Here is a 15,176-nt window from a genome sequence, read left to right on the forward strand (position 1 = left end):
AGAAAATCCCTCTCCCAGAGACCTTACAGACATTAAACTGGATGATGATGGCTACTATTAAAAACACTGACTCTTACATGCACTTTGCCGGTGTAGATCTCAAAGCTCTTTACAAAGGAGGTAAGTATAATTTTTCTCATTTAGCAAATGGGGAAACTGAGGCATGGAACAGTGCAGTGACTTGCCCAAGGTCACAAAGCACTGGAACCCAGTTCTCTTGAGTCCCGGTCCAGTGCGCTAGCCACTTAGCTACTTGGGTCAGATTTTCAAAGGTATTTAAGACCATAAAGATGGAGATAGCCTGCCACTGGGCTTTTCAAAAGCACTTAGATGCTCAACTCCTGCTGATTTCAATAGGAGTTTGGTACCTAGATGCTTTTGAAAATCCTCCTAGGCACCAATCTGCATCTTTGGGGACCTAAATGCATTTAAAAATCGGGTCCAGAGTCCCTGCCCCAAAGAGCAAACAATCTAATTTGAAGCAAGGTGCAAAAAGTGAGTGCTCCAAAAGGAGAGAAGGGAGAGCAGAGACAAGGGCAACAGCAATAAAATCATGTGGTTGTGCAGATTAGTTATAGCACAACTTGGTGGTTCCAAGTCATTTGAAAGTCCTTCTCCTGTTCCACCTTTAATAATATATATAAATAAAACTAACCCTCCTGGACGGCTGCTTAACATAGCTATAACTGATTGACTGATTTCTAGAGGGCTGCCTTGGTTCAACCTTTTTTGAGTATGTGTATCACTCTGATTTATCCTCAGAACTTGAGCAGTTTAAAACGTACATAAGTGTTGGAAAGGGTTCAGAAAAGAGCTACAAGAATGATCTGAAGTCTGGAAAACCTGCTTTGGATGAAGAGTCTCAATTAGCTTATCAAAGAGAAGGTTAAGAGGTGTTTTGTTCACGATCTAAAAGTACCAAAATGGGGAAGAGTTTTTCTAACAGTAGACAGCTCTTTAATCTAGCAGAACAGGCATTATGAGATCCAATTGCTGGAGGCTGAAGCTAGACAAATTCAGACTAGAAATAAGGTGTAAATTTTTAACAATGAGGGTAACTACCTACTGGAACAACTTACCCAATAAAGTGGTGGATTCTCCATCACCTACAGTCTTTGGGTATGTCTGAACAGCATCTGAGAGTGAGCCACCAGCCCGGGGGCCACACACGTCTGCTAGTAGGACTTGGGCTAGCATGCCAAAAATAGCAGTGGAGAGGGTGTTTTGATGTTGTGGCTCGAGCTGTAGCTCAGGCTCTGAAGTCCCCACTCTCCCCAGGCTTCAGAGTCTGAGCAACAACATCTAGACAGCTATTTTTAGAAGACTAGTACAAGCCCTGCTGACACAAGTCTGGGGACCCGGGCTAGGAGCCTTGCTCCTAGATGCTGTGTAGACATACCCTTTAAGGCCTAGATCCTCAAAGGTATTTAGGCATCTAATTCCCATTGATTTCCAATGGGCAGTGGGACAGTGGTGAGCTGCCTGAATACTTTCAGGAGCTGGGCCTCAGTCAAGACTGGATATTTTCCTAAAAGATATGCTAGAGTTCAAGCAGAAGTTATGGGCTTGATGCAGAAATTACTGGGTGAGGTTCTTTGGCTTTGTTATGTAGGTTGTCAAATCATAACTATCCCTGCTGGCTTGGAAATCTAGTAATTTGTAATGTTTGAGGGCAATGGGCCAATCTCAGAAAACTGAAAGATTCGAATTCAATCAGCTCTAGGAACATGAAGTCTGAAGCGCTCAGTGTCCCAGAGAGCTACAAAATTAGTCTCCTCAAGGCACCTAAATGTTTCCCAATATTAATCAGGAAAAAATCAAGATCCTATGCATGTGGGAACATGCCCGTGCCAGTGTGGGGTTAAATCTTAGTCGTTTCCCTCAGAGTCACAGGAGAGCATTCCAGTCCATCAGTGGGTGGACATAAATACTGCCATGGACGAAGCATGTACTCTGTGGTGTGCAGTGCCAGCTATCACAGCTAGTGAAGAGAGGAAGGGATAGGCTGTGCCATATCTAATCCCTATACCTACCTTCCGTAACCCTGACCAGTATCATGTGATTGGGGTCAGGAAGTAAAATGTTAGCCTTCTGCCAGCACTCCTACGTGTCACACCTTCATTATACCCAGCCCTCCAGGGATGCTGGCACTAGCTTGGAGCAGTCCTTGCACTCAGGGACTGCTGTTGTGCCTGGCTTCTGCAGAGGAGGCTTTTTGTGCCCTCCCTTCCTCATTGTGCACCTGCACATTGCCAGGCATGACTCAGCCTGCAATGGGATGGTGGCTGCTCTTTGTCCGCCAAAGCCCTAAGCTCGGCTGCCTGCTGTGACAATGGCTGGTGGCTCATTTTCACAGTGTTATTATGCTAAATGACAAGCTGAAGCATGTCAAGCAAGCAAACTGGCAACTGTGAGCACTCAAAAATCATGAGTTTGGCTGTCCAAAATCATGGTATTGGTTTAAAAATCTTGAGATTTTTTAAAATAATAAAAGTTGGATTCTTTTTCTTTGCCTTCTGGTTGCTGAGCCTTAAGGATGCATGTGGGTCACTTTTTCAAGCTTTTTTTCTGCTAAAAACTTACCTTTCTTTTAATTAAAACTGAGAGTAACATGGAATCACATGAATCTGGGAGCTGGAGCTTTCAGAAAACTACCAAATTATCACAAGACTTTCAATATAATCCTGCGAGTTGGCATCACTGAAACAGTGGCTAGCCCAAGGGCATGGCTTACAGTCTCATTGAAAGTGCTGATGTGTACTTTTGAGAGCTAGTGGCTATCATATGGGAGTGGTGCATTTGTGCCTGGTCTGTGGAAAGCTAGTGTGCAGCAGATGCTTTTGTAAGGGATGATACTGCTGTCTTTGAACTTTTATTCCCCAAGGTCCAGAGTTATTATTGTTTCAGTCCAGAGAGACACAATTTTTTCACCCTTAAAAAAGTCAGTCACCTCAGTACATCAGTCACCACAGTGACAAACAGCAGGGACATACTCTACCTAGGCTTCGAGTTCTGAAGTCTCTCGGTGTGTTGGAGCTGCTACTATTGTTATACATGCTGTTGCTGCTGCTGGCCTTGAATTTTGTTATTTGAGGTCCACAGGGATTCCCACCTCTTGGTGCACTGGTGCTGCAGTTCCTCCTTCATAACAGGACAGAGAAGTTACATCACCCCACAGCCAGCGGGTGGCTGAATCCAGGTATAAAACCTGGTGACCATGAAAATGAGGGTATGAGCAAAGCAACAGATGCTGCCATAGCATCATTATTGACTACTAGCCTGTTAACCTCACTGGGGGATTTCTCGCTGGCTGGATAAGGTTTAGGCATGTCACCATATGTCGAGCTGGTGTAATGATATTGGTGGTGGCATTGGCTGGAGAACTGAGAAAGCTGCTGGAGAAGTGGAAGAAGGGTAGGAATGGGCTGGTAGCAGCTGCAGAATAGTTAAGTACTCCAGTGAGCTCTGAAAGTGTGCATGGAGCTCTGTCTAGCTACCAGTGGTGGAGTGACTGATACCTCCAAGTCCTACCATAAGCACATCCTTGAGAAGTTTTGAAACATTGCCTTCCAGACTGCCGGATAAATGAAAGGATTGGCAGCAGCAGCACTTTTCCAGAGTAGGTGGAGCTCGAGGGGATAATATATCTCTGGTGTGGAACATACATCAGCTGCCTAAAGCCTGTGTCCATCTCCTCCACCAGTTACAAAAAAGGCTGCAGACTCAGTGCCATCACCTCTCCCGTTAGCTGTGTGACAATCAGCACCACAGCAGTGGGAGAAGAAAGAGTTCTCCTTGGTCTTGACCTGAAAGGACTGCATCATGGGGGGATTATTAGGCAGGGACTGGCAGGCTCTAATGCTGCTCCTACTGCTCCTGCTGCTACAGTACTGTGCCTCATCAGAGGGGATGCAGAGGCGTAGCAGGAGAGCAGCAGGAGAGTAGGATGCCACATGGCGAGGGGGAGGAAAAGAAAGAGGTGGAGGAGGAGGCAGACGGGAGATACAGTTTAATGTGTCACGCCAGGCCTCCACTGCTGCTTTCGTCTCTCACGCACGTTCATTATGCACTTAATTGGTGGGGGTGGGGTGGAGGAATGTTGTTAGCATTATTGTGTTGTTACGTTGTGAATTCATATATAGGGTAAGAATTGACAGCATGCTCAGCACTGTACCTAAAGGAAAACATGGTCCTTGCCCTGAGGAGTTTACATTAAAGGCCACGATTCTCCCAACATATGAGTGATTTCATGCCCAAGGGATCCCACAGTGTGACTACCCATGTATGTAAAGTTACTCATGCTTTTGTCTTCACCTCAGAAGGGATTGTTTTTATATCATGGCAGCTCACTCAAGCTAATGGAGACAAAGGGCACTGTAGATTTTACTTCAGTGTAGCTAGTTGAAGTAAACCCCAGGTTGGGGGTATAGCATTGAGCTCATCTGTAGCTACACTGAGGTAAAAACTATGGTGCCTGTCTTCACTGGGATTTTACATCAAGATGCACTTTTTTGCACTGAAGACGTAGTGTTTGCAGAGTTGGGCTCCAAATGGCAGCAGACACCAGGCGGATGTTTCCATTTGTGAGGAGAAGAGAAACATTTATGGGTATTGCCGAGAGAGACACTCATTGGTTTGGGAGGGTAGTTTGTGGGATAATTGTTCATTTGCCTAGGGTTATTAATATACACATTTAAAAATTATATTTGGAAACTGTGGATCCAATCTTAGGGTGATTTATACTAAAAAAACTCTTTGGTTTCCTGCCATTTGGGGAATGGATTTTGTATTTTGGGGGAGTTGAGATTGGGGTCAGTTTAAAAAAAAATTGGATTGTTTTAAAAAAAAGATTTGAAAACCTAACCCTGGCACTTGCTGCAACGGCCATCACCTGTAGCAGAGGTTTCCTGGTCTCAGTAGCTGCAATAGCATCACACAAAATCTACCTACCATTCAAAAGCAGCCCTTAAACTTGGACCAAAAGTTCATTTTGGGTGTATGCTTTTAAAGGCTGCTTTTGATGAATGGATCTGAATTTTTCAGCTCCCTGCCATTCATTACATGCTGCTGTTGACCCCGACCTACCTTTAACTTTAGAACTTGGTTTTCATTTCCATTTATTTTGTATGGGGGCTGGTGATGGGAATTTTATTTTCAAAACCAACTGCTGTGTGCTATTGCACTGTGGCTGACCCCCTGCCTACCTTATGTTTCCTGCCATAAATGTTTCCAGATTCAAATATTCCTCCATATCTACTGAAGAGTAGGGAACTTGAACCCATATATCTTGAAAATCAGAGACTTAGGAGACTGGGGTTCAAATCTCTGCTCCACAACAAATACCCTGTATGACCTAGCACATGTTATTTAGTCTCTTTGTGCTTCATTTCCTCAGCTGTAGAATGGGGATAATAGCCCTTCCCTACTTCACTGGGGTGTTGTGAGGATAAATCATTAAAAGATGGTGAGGTGATCAGATACCATGGTAACGGGGGTAAGTCCCTAAGATATCTGAATATTGAGGTTCACCCATCTTCAACAAGCCAGTCCAAATGCATGCATGTATCCAAAGTTTCTGCAGTTGTCTGACTCTCCATCTCACACATCACGTTCTTCGTGCCAACACTTTTAGGCCTTATCTGCACTGCTAAAAAGCTACATTTTTACTATGGGGGTAACTAACACACATGAGCTATCCTGATATAAAAATTCAGTGAAGACAGGCATTTTAGTTTTACTATGAGATAAGCAGACCTCTATCCCCTCCAGGTGTTGACCTTGGTGAATTTACCTCATGGTAAAACTACAGTGCCTGGTCTTCACTGTGTTTTTACCTCAGGATGGCTCACATGTGTTAGCTACCCTGAGGTAAAAAATACACATTATTTTAGCAGTGAAGACAAGGCCTCAGATACTTCTTTATACTGCTCTTTTCCTTCACACAATTGCTACCCCACTGAGCCCCACACCTGTTTCCTTTCTCTTTCCCCTAACTGTGGTTGGTTTCCTGTCTAACCCCACTGGCTTGGACTTAAATGTCCACATTGTCAGTCTCAGCACCCCCGCTCCCCTTTTCATTCTTTCTGTCTCTCCCAACCAAGTCTGATCTGTCCCTCTGATTCCTCTAGTTTCCTGATATTCCCTCAAGGCCACTGGAAGGTCCTCGCAAAATGTTTCAGTAGTCCAGGAGGCTGGATGCAGCACTGCATGCTTCAGGGCATCCTCAGACCCAAGGATTTCTATCAGGGCAAGTCTACACTACAGCACTACATCAGAACAGCTGCACTGATGCAGCTGTGTCACTGTAAGCACGTCTGGTGAGATGCGCTATGCTGACAGGAGAGTGCTATCCCATTGGCATAATTACTCCACCTCCTCAAGAGGCGGAAGGTATGTTGGCGGGAGTGTCTCCTGACGACATATCACTTGTGTGGCCAGCCCTTAGGCCACTGTAACTTCCGTCACTCAGGGAGGTGTCTTTTACATCGACATAAGCGGTAGTGCCCTGACCTGTAGTAATGGCAATGGAGGCAGATGTAAAGACAGCAATTGGCCAAGCAGAGCCTTCCAGACCAGATGAGACCTCACAATGGGCACCAGCAAAAACAGAATAAGCTGAAGAAAGAACAGACCTTGGGTGCAGGGTATGTGTGTAGCTTGGGAGAACGTACCTGAATCAGCTTGTATCATTGAGAATGTTCTCATTCACGTCCGTCAGGGCAGAGTTGAGGTTTAAGCCAGCTCTTATTGCTTGTCAACCAGCTTGCCCATTCATAGATCCTGACTGTATTGTTCATAATAGGAGATATAATGATAGTGGAGATAAAAATTAATTGCATAATATCAGGCAATAAAACAGCAATTCAACTGCCATTGTTTAAAAGGAAGGCTCATCATGATGCCACTGAGAAATAGGATTATTGATTAAAGCAGTGGTTCTCAACCAGGGGTACATATACCCATGAGGGTATTCAGAGGTCTTTCAAGGGGTACATCAACTCATCTAGATATTTGCCTAGTTTTACAACAGGCTACATAAACAAACTAAAATTTCATACATATGATGACTTCTTTATACCACTCTATATATTATACAATGAAATGAGAGTACAATATTTATATTCCAATTGAGTTATCTTATCATTATATGGTAAAAATAAGACAGTAAGCAGTTTTTCAATATGAATGTGCTGTGACACTTCTTTATTTTTATGTCTGATTTTGTAAGCAAGTAGTTTTTAAGTGAGGTGAAACTTGGGGGTACCCCAGGGAAATAGACTCCTGGAGGGGCACAGTAGTCTGGAAAGGTTGAGAGCCACTGGATTAGCGTACAGGACTTGGCCTAAATAATCACAGTGCTAAATAAGTGCTGTCCTAAATAATCACAGTTCTGCCAAAGACTAGCTATGTGACCGTGCCCAGGTTACTTACTCTCTTTATGCCTCATTTTTCTCACCTGTAAAGCAAGTATTTCAATCCATAACCACACTTGTAAAACACTTGGAGAGGAGAGTGATATATAAGTACACAATAATAATATTATGTCTTATTACTGTTATTTTCAGTGGAATTACTATGTACTTGCCACAAAGTAACACATATGGTTTCATATTAACTATGTAATAATTGCTTTGTGTCATGACTGTAGGTAGGACACAGACCCCGCTCTTCAATAATGTCTCTCTTGTCTTTAATTAAAGGTGAATCCTTTGTGTTGGAACTTATTCAGAGAATGCACATGTTTACAGTCTTCCAAGTAATTTACCATTCAACACACTAATGCAAATCAATGTCCTCAAACAACAACAATTTATTTTGTCCTGTACATGCTTGAACCTCTCGCTTTTAATTTCCAGTTTCTATTTTTACAAACTAAAGTGTTGAATTAAATATGTTCAGAAATATTTGCTCCAACCATCTCTTCTTTTGATCTAGGGACACATACCCATCTATCTGTATGCCCTTCCCTGGAACAGTAACCCTGGGGGATACAATAGAGCATAGAGACGATACAATTTAATAAAGTCACAATAAAACATCCAAGGCCTTTCATACTTTTTTCACTTTCTTTAACTCAATTTATTTTTCATTTCATGGACAGAGATTTAGTCCTGGTATTAGTTTATGATTTTGCTGAGAGAATTACTCAACACATACAAAAGGAAATATTATTTTTATTATTTATTTTGTGCCATGTATACCATAGGAAAAAAAAAACAGAGTTGAAATCACTTCAGTACCGCTGTGTTTTTCATTACAGAGTTATTACATATAGAAATTACTCCAAATTATCTGAAATGAATGGAAATTATGAGGTTTAAATTCCCCAGGTTACTGCAAGCACAGCACTGGAAATTTATTTTGTCATCTTGCTGAACATAATTGCTACAACAAAATTTCTTCCATTTTACTACCACAGCATAACTTATTTATACTAGTGTTGTTGTAATTTTACATCAATACGATGCATGGGAAGGAGTACACAGGTGGTAATTGAAAACAATAATTTGTTGTGTGGTCCAGGTGGAACAGTTGGCTCAAAAAAGACTTCAGTTGCTGTTCTGTAAAAGCTTTGCATCACTGTGGCCTTTTACCATGGTATTATCAAACCTCAGGTCCATCAGGCACTGAGGTTGCCTAATTATCCTAAATTACATTTCAAAGTGTCAGCTGAGGTGAGGGGAACATGGGATCTATCATTTTGGCATTGACCTGCAGACCACAAGCAGGAGGCAAAAGCAATGTGTTTGGGGACATTGTAAAACTGGAACCAGAAAAGCCATAGACCTGATCCAGAAATCAGCAGGGACTCTGGTAAGTCAATGGAGTTACCCGGGTGGAAAACTGCAGTAAAGGGAGATCAGAATCCAGCACCACATGAAAAAAATGCTGACAGCCAATCCCAGACACTGCTCCTTATTTCCCTAAAATACTACCACTTCCTAGTAGCATGAAAAATGCCTGCTTTTTGGTTGTAAAAGGAAGTACTATTATTTGATCAGTTTCAATTAAGAAACACAAACTCTATGTTAAAATGTTAAACGCATTGATTCATACATCGCTCCACTCCTTACCAACAAGAATGTGCAGTTTGGGTGCAATATACAATCACTCCCAGGCCAGACATCCTCACTTTTAAGTCCCCTAATTGTTGATAGGAATAATGAAGCTGCAGATGTTTATATGAATCTAGAGGCTGATGAATTTGCCAGTTTGAGTTCAGTTGTCCAACTTTCAAAAAAAAAAAAGATAAAAGAATTACCATAAATCTGCCCTATTTAAAGACCACAAAGCAGAGAGATTTTAGAGAATAGGAGAAAGACAAACGAGATGTCTTTCTTTTGTGATGTCCAGATTCATATTTTCATGATCCTTGAGAGACAGGCTGAAATGTTTTCTGTCATAAGTTTAAGTGGAAGATTTTATTTCCACATCGATATCCTAGAGGCCTTTGTTATTTCAAACAATTCCAAGGAGTTTAAATCCCCGTGAAATCATGGCTGAGGGAAGCTGATTGAAACCAGCATTAGAAAGCAGAGGACGACAGGAGCATCGCTCTGTTTCCCAAATTTCAGGATTTGTCAGTGCTGGATTGAGGAATTCTCTCCCCCCCCCCTCATGCAAATTGAGTCCCGAGTGAGTCTCCAAACCGAGATAATGTTCGATATAGTTACATCACGGGACAACTTTTTTAAACGGGCTCTCACCAGGAAGATACCAGCCCGTCTCTAATAGCGTCCCAACTTTTCGCACAGTTGTGCCAGCTGCGGGACCTCACAGCGTATCTGTCCTCGGTCTATTCCATGGAGCAGTGGCACTTAATACGCAGCGTTTTGCAAAGACACAAGCAGCAATCCCTGCCTTGCATTCATTAGCAAGAGCGAGCACGCCAGCCCTGAGGATAAAGCCCCCCCCGCCCCTCCCAACAACAACGGTCCCCCTCGTTCCCTGGGTTTCAATTAAATTCGGAAACCAGGGTGTTCATTTCATGCCATGAAAGAAACCAAGTGGCATCTTCTCGTGATTAATGCACTGAGTCCCTTTCACTGGAGGGAGGGGGTTAATAAAGTGCCCCCACGCGCGCACACACACACACACACACTCCCTGTAGTTCATCCCATTGTCTTGCTTTTGCCTGGAAAGTGGTACAGAAACAAACAAACACACAAACAAAAACCCTAAGCAGGAGAGACAGAAAAGGAGCTGCCTTCTGGTTAGCAAGAGAGGCGCTCCGGTCACAAATATCCTACCCCCTTTGAAGTCAGTGGAAGTTTTGCCACTGCCCTCACGGGGGGCAGCATCGACCATTTAGTGCTTGGGTCCAAGATACAAACAGGCTGCCCTCGTGTCTGCAGGGACCTGTCTCCCACAGACGCGGAGGGCCCGATCCTGCATCCCTGACTTAACACAACGCTCCCCTCTGCTCCAGACTTAGATGGGTGGGGTTTTCTTCGCTGGAGGTTTGTTTGGGGTTGTGTGGCTCCCCCTCCACGCCGCCTTGATGCGGGAGGGGTGCAGGATCAGGCCCCCACATTTCAGCTGTCACTCGGTGAATGTTTGCAACGAGGATGGAGGCACAGAACTCAGCTGGAAAGGCAGAAGATTCCCAAGGAGCAGAGCACTGGGGATAAACATTGGGGATGTCAATGGTGCCGGGATGTTACTTCCCAAATCCGATCCCGAAGACGTCAGCAAGTGACAGACAAAAAGTGGAACAAGCCCAAGTCTAAAGAAAAAGAGAACTTTGCATCCCCTTGTGGCTCTGTCAAGAGGTCTGGGGAGTGGTAGCAGATAACGCGTTCTCCCCCTCAGCTTTCATTTGACTGACAGCCTGAAATACGCCAGTGTTCTCACTTAAGGCTCATCCTACCTCACTCATGACAAAGAAAATAAGGTGACTTAGCGATGCTCTCTCTCTGTCTCATATTAATGGCTATCAAAGCTACAAATGAAAGAGACCCACCAAACTGTTCCTCTGATTGATGTTTTGCAGTCCCGTTTACTGCTACAAAGTGATTTGCTACAAAAAAAATACACAGTTTGAGTTATTATATCATCCACAAATTTAGTGCTACAACTATATAATTTTCAGAAATGATGTAAAATCATTGCAGACAAATATACAAGGAAGCCCCAAAGACCTCTTTTTATCCTTTTCTGTAATGGATCTGAAATGAGAGCTCATAGAGATACTTGTACAATATGTGAAGGCAGAACTGCCACCACGGGAGCTTTATTAATATGTATGTAAATGTGATCTAGTTAGATCCTGCGTTTCTATATCCCCTCACAAGGCAGAGCGGCTAAAAGCCGAGCGGACCAATGCCCTGCGTTTACACTCCTTTTCACAAACACCACCACTTAAAGATTCAAAGGGAACAGGAACGAGACGACTTATTTAAGCTAAGGTTGATTTCTCGCCCACTCTGCCCAGATCTCTGTAAAAACAAAACATTTACTTCTAACTTAGCACGAGCTTTTCGAGTGAAGCATGTGAAGAAACCTAAAGTCACATCAGGCAGCCTCTGTTGCAGAAATTGTAATTCTGCTGAAAAGTTGTTTGGCCAAAAGGGAGAGCGTGGAGACGGATTTAAAATGCTTCCAAGTGACAGATTCATCTCGTCCTCTTGCAAGAATATTGGGAGTTCCTCTTTTACATTGAAGTTACAGTTATTTATACCCACTCCAAATTTCAGCAGAAGACATCACATGCTTTAAAAAAAAAAAGGGGGGGGGGAGAGACACTCAGGAGCTAAACCACGTCTGAGTGCCGAAAGCTCTTGAATCGCCATGCCTGGTTGCATATAGAATAAAATCGAATATTTAAAACTGTATTGGTTTGTTTTCCCTTAAGGAAGATGTTACTGGGTGAGAGTGATTTATTATGATCCGCGTTACAGTACGAACAGAATGATCAGCACGTCGGGGCAGGATTTTTGTTTTGCTTTGTTTCTCGTTTAAAATAAAGAAACTAAAATCTGCAAAGCCTGTACGCAGGCAGCGCTTCTTTTTAAAAATCATTTTTCGTGTTTCTTTTTGTTAAGTGCCAAGCTGCCTTTGCTAGCTTTAACGTTCGCGCGTGTGTTTTTGTTACGTGTTAAACCAGTGCGAAGGGGAGAGAGAGAGAAGAGAAAAGGAACTTGGACAAAGCAGTCAAATAATCAGTGGGACAGAAATCCTCTGACCATAGCGCTATTGTGCCCGGCCGCCTGGGAGAGGGGGAACTGGGGGAGGGAAATGGGCAGTTCAGCTAGCCCCCAGAGAGAAGCAAGCCCCTCTTGTTTGTCTGCTGTCACCGATTGTGACTTGGATATCGACAGAGTGGGAAAACAAAGCGGTGGGCCAGCTGCAGATGGAGGCGGGGTCGAGGGATAGGTCAAGGTTAGAAAGAGCCTGCTATTGATCTGGCTTTGAACGCGAGACAGGGAGAGCAAAGAGACTAAAGGGGGAGCTGTGAGACAAGACATTAACAGCTTTCAGTGCTAATGATCACAAGTGCCAGACAGGGGAGAAAAGAGGAGACTGAAAAATCACTTTGGAATCTCTCCCCCCCCCCCCCAATTGGGATATATTTGAGGAGGAAGAGAAGGCAGGATTTTAAAAAAAATGGTTCAAATAAGCTGTGTGTAAGGCGATGCCAGCTTTTACACTAGACCTGATCTCACTTCAAAGGGAGAAAGACCGCATCCACCCCAGGCTGAACCATTAGAGGCAATAAGGGAACGCAGCGTGGTCAATCATTTATGTGTCCTTATCTTTGGTTTGAATGCCCACTGTAAGACAGGGGTGAATCAACAAATGATGCCCAGGAACTTCCTGATAAGGGTTAGCTTCAGGTACGTGCAGCTTCCTGCAAAGATCTGAAACCGGCCAAAGTAATGCGAGATGGACTTTGCACCCACCCCACACCCCTGGCTGCCAGTAACGCCATTCGCGCTGCACCTTTAAACCAGGAGCAGCCAGTGGGTTTGCAAATGCCCCCCTCTTTCCCCCCAGAATCGCGAGACACGTTTTGTATGAGAGTCACACACACAAAGCCTGTTTGCCACGCCAAGCAAAGTGCAAGGAAATGGGGGGTGGGGAGCATGGAGGGACCAAGAAAGAAAGAACGAAAAACTCTTCTTGGAATGAATGAAAGCGAACCCTTATAGGAAATGGCTGTAGAAATATGACTCAAGTATCTAGAAATGCATGAAGTGCAGTATGTGTGTGTGTGTGTGTGTGTGTGTGTGTATGTGTATGTGCGAGAGTCGGTAGAAATATTTTAAACTTTTTTTTTTGCTTTTTTTGTATTTTCTTTGGACTTTCAGCTGCATTCCTGGAAAGGCTACAACCGACCCCTGTGGCATCCATCATGCTGACACCAGGTGGGGCTGGTGCTTTTCAAGCTTTAGGTAAAACGGGGGTGGAGCTGCAGGAAGAATGGTTCAGCAACAGATCCCCTGAAAGGCACGGGAGGGGACATGGCTGCTCCCGCAGCCCAGGTGCCTTTGAAGGCGTTTTTCCTCCCCTCCCTCCAACCTCAGGCTACCTCGGACCTTCCTCCACCTCTGGCCCTTGCTGTGCCACCCTTTTCGCACCCGACTGTTTGAACAACTTTTTGACAGGGCTCCGTGTGTGTTGGGGGGTGTGTGTTTAAAGCAGCCGCGGATCTCTGAATTCCCGCCCAGCTGCTGCGAGTTGTGTTACCACCACACTGTTCATTTTCTTTGTAGGACCCTGTTAAGCAAAACAAACAAACGCCAGGAAGAATCTAGGCAAGGCGCTAGGAGCTGAACTGGCTTTTCCAGAGTTGCTGTTCAGGGAGAACGGTGGCTGAGCCAGGGAGAAGAGGGCCTGGCAAGGCTGGCCCTGTGCCCGCCAACAAAACCCATCCCCAGGACTGGTGGTGGGATTTCCTTGGCTTTCCCCATGTGACATCCCCAGCCAGAACTAGGGTCTATGGAGAGAGTGAGGCTGACGAAGTAGATCTCATAGATCTGAGAGGGTCTCGCTCTCTGTAGGGGGAGGCAGATTTCCCAACAGTTGCTGGAAGAGGCCAATGTAGCTGGTTAGCCAAATTCTGCTCAAAGCAGATTAAGGGCACGGAGATGAATTTTGGTCTCCTAAGGCTCCCCTGCGACTTCACACACAAGAAATATTCATTCAGCGTAGAAAGCGAATGACACGAACGCGGAATGTCTTGCCCAGCGTGTTCAGGATGAAGGGTGATGATTGTTATTGGATTTCACTGCAGCCCCCATATCTGGCTTCAAAGTCCCCCCCTACACACACTTCCTTCGCTCTGTCCAGACCTAGTGCTGAAAAGCACTTCGCAAAGAAGTTTGCTTTTCTGGGATGGGGTGGGGGGAAAACAGGGGGGTGGGAAGAAGGAGAGGGCGGGGAAAGGAAAGTTGGTTTCCAAGAATCTTAAAGTTAGAAGCGCACTCAGCCGGGCATTTACCTGCCTGTGAAATCGAATGAAAAGTACATGCAGTGTCTTGTTCCGCCGTGATCTAAATGCCTCTGGATTCTCCCTGTCTTGGGTGAGTGCCACTAACTCACACAAAGATCTTCCCGGTCAGGAATTTTCACACGAACAACCACCATCACCACCACCTAAGGTCGAAGCGGTGAGCGTGTGTGAGAGAGACAAAAAGAGTCTCCCGGTGTGTGTCCCTGTAGCATCACTCGCAGATCAGGGAAAGAAAAATCTCTCCCCAGCCCACACAGATATTTGTGTTAGTGCAAAACTGTTTGAAATACACTGGGAATGTGCCTGCAGCTGAGTACCTGGGGTGCTGTCTGATCCCCAGCCCTTTACGCCAGTGATCCTAGAAATGGACCACAACGAAGCAAGAGTCGAGCCCGGACCAGGGAGCTCCTATGCCATCATTAATAACAGAGCGGAGCGATCACTCTGCCAGGACCCCCGCCTCAGCCCCGCTGTCTGCGTCGCCCTGAGCTGTCCACTCCGATCCTGACCTCTCTTAGCCCGGGCGGCGGTGCCACGCTGCCTGGCATAACCCCTTGGACGATTTAAGTCCAGTCGAGGCACTTTGCTCCAGGGAGATCCCCAAGTCACTCCCCTAGTGAGTCCCCGGCCGGAGTGAACGACCCGCTCGAGCCTCCCCTCCCCAGCCCCACGGGAGCTGGTCTCAGGACAGTTAGAACAGGGGAGGGGGAAGTTTAGTTTG

Source organism: Mauremys mutica, chromosome 4 (genome assembly GCF_020497125.1).
Source record: "Mauremys mutica isolate MM-2020 ecotype Southern chromosome 4, ASM2049712v1, whole genome shotgun sequence".
NCBI classification, from domain to species: Eukaryota; Metazoa; Chordata; order Testudines; family Geoemydidae; genus Mauremys; species Mauremys mutica.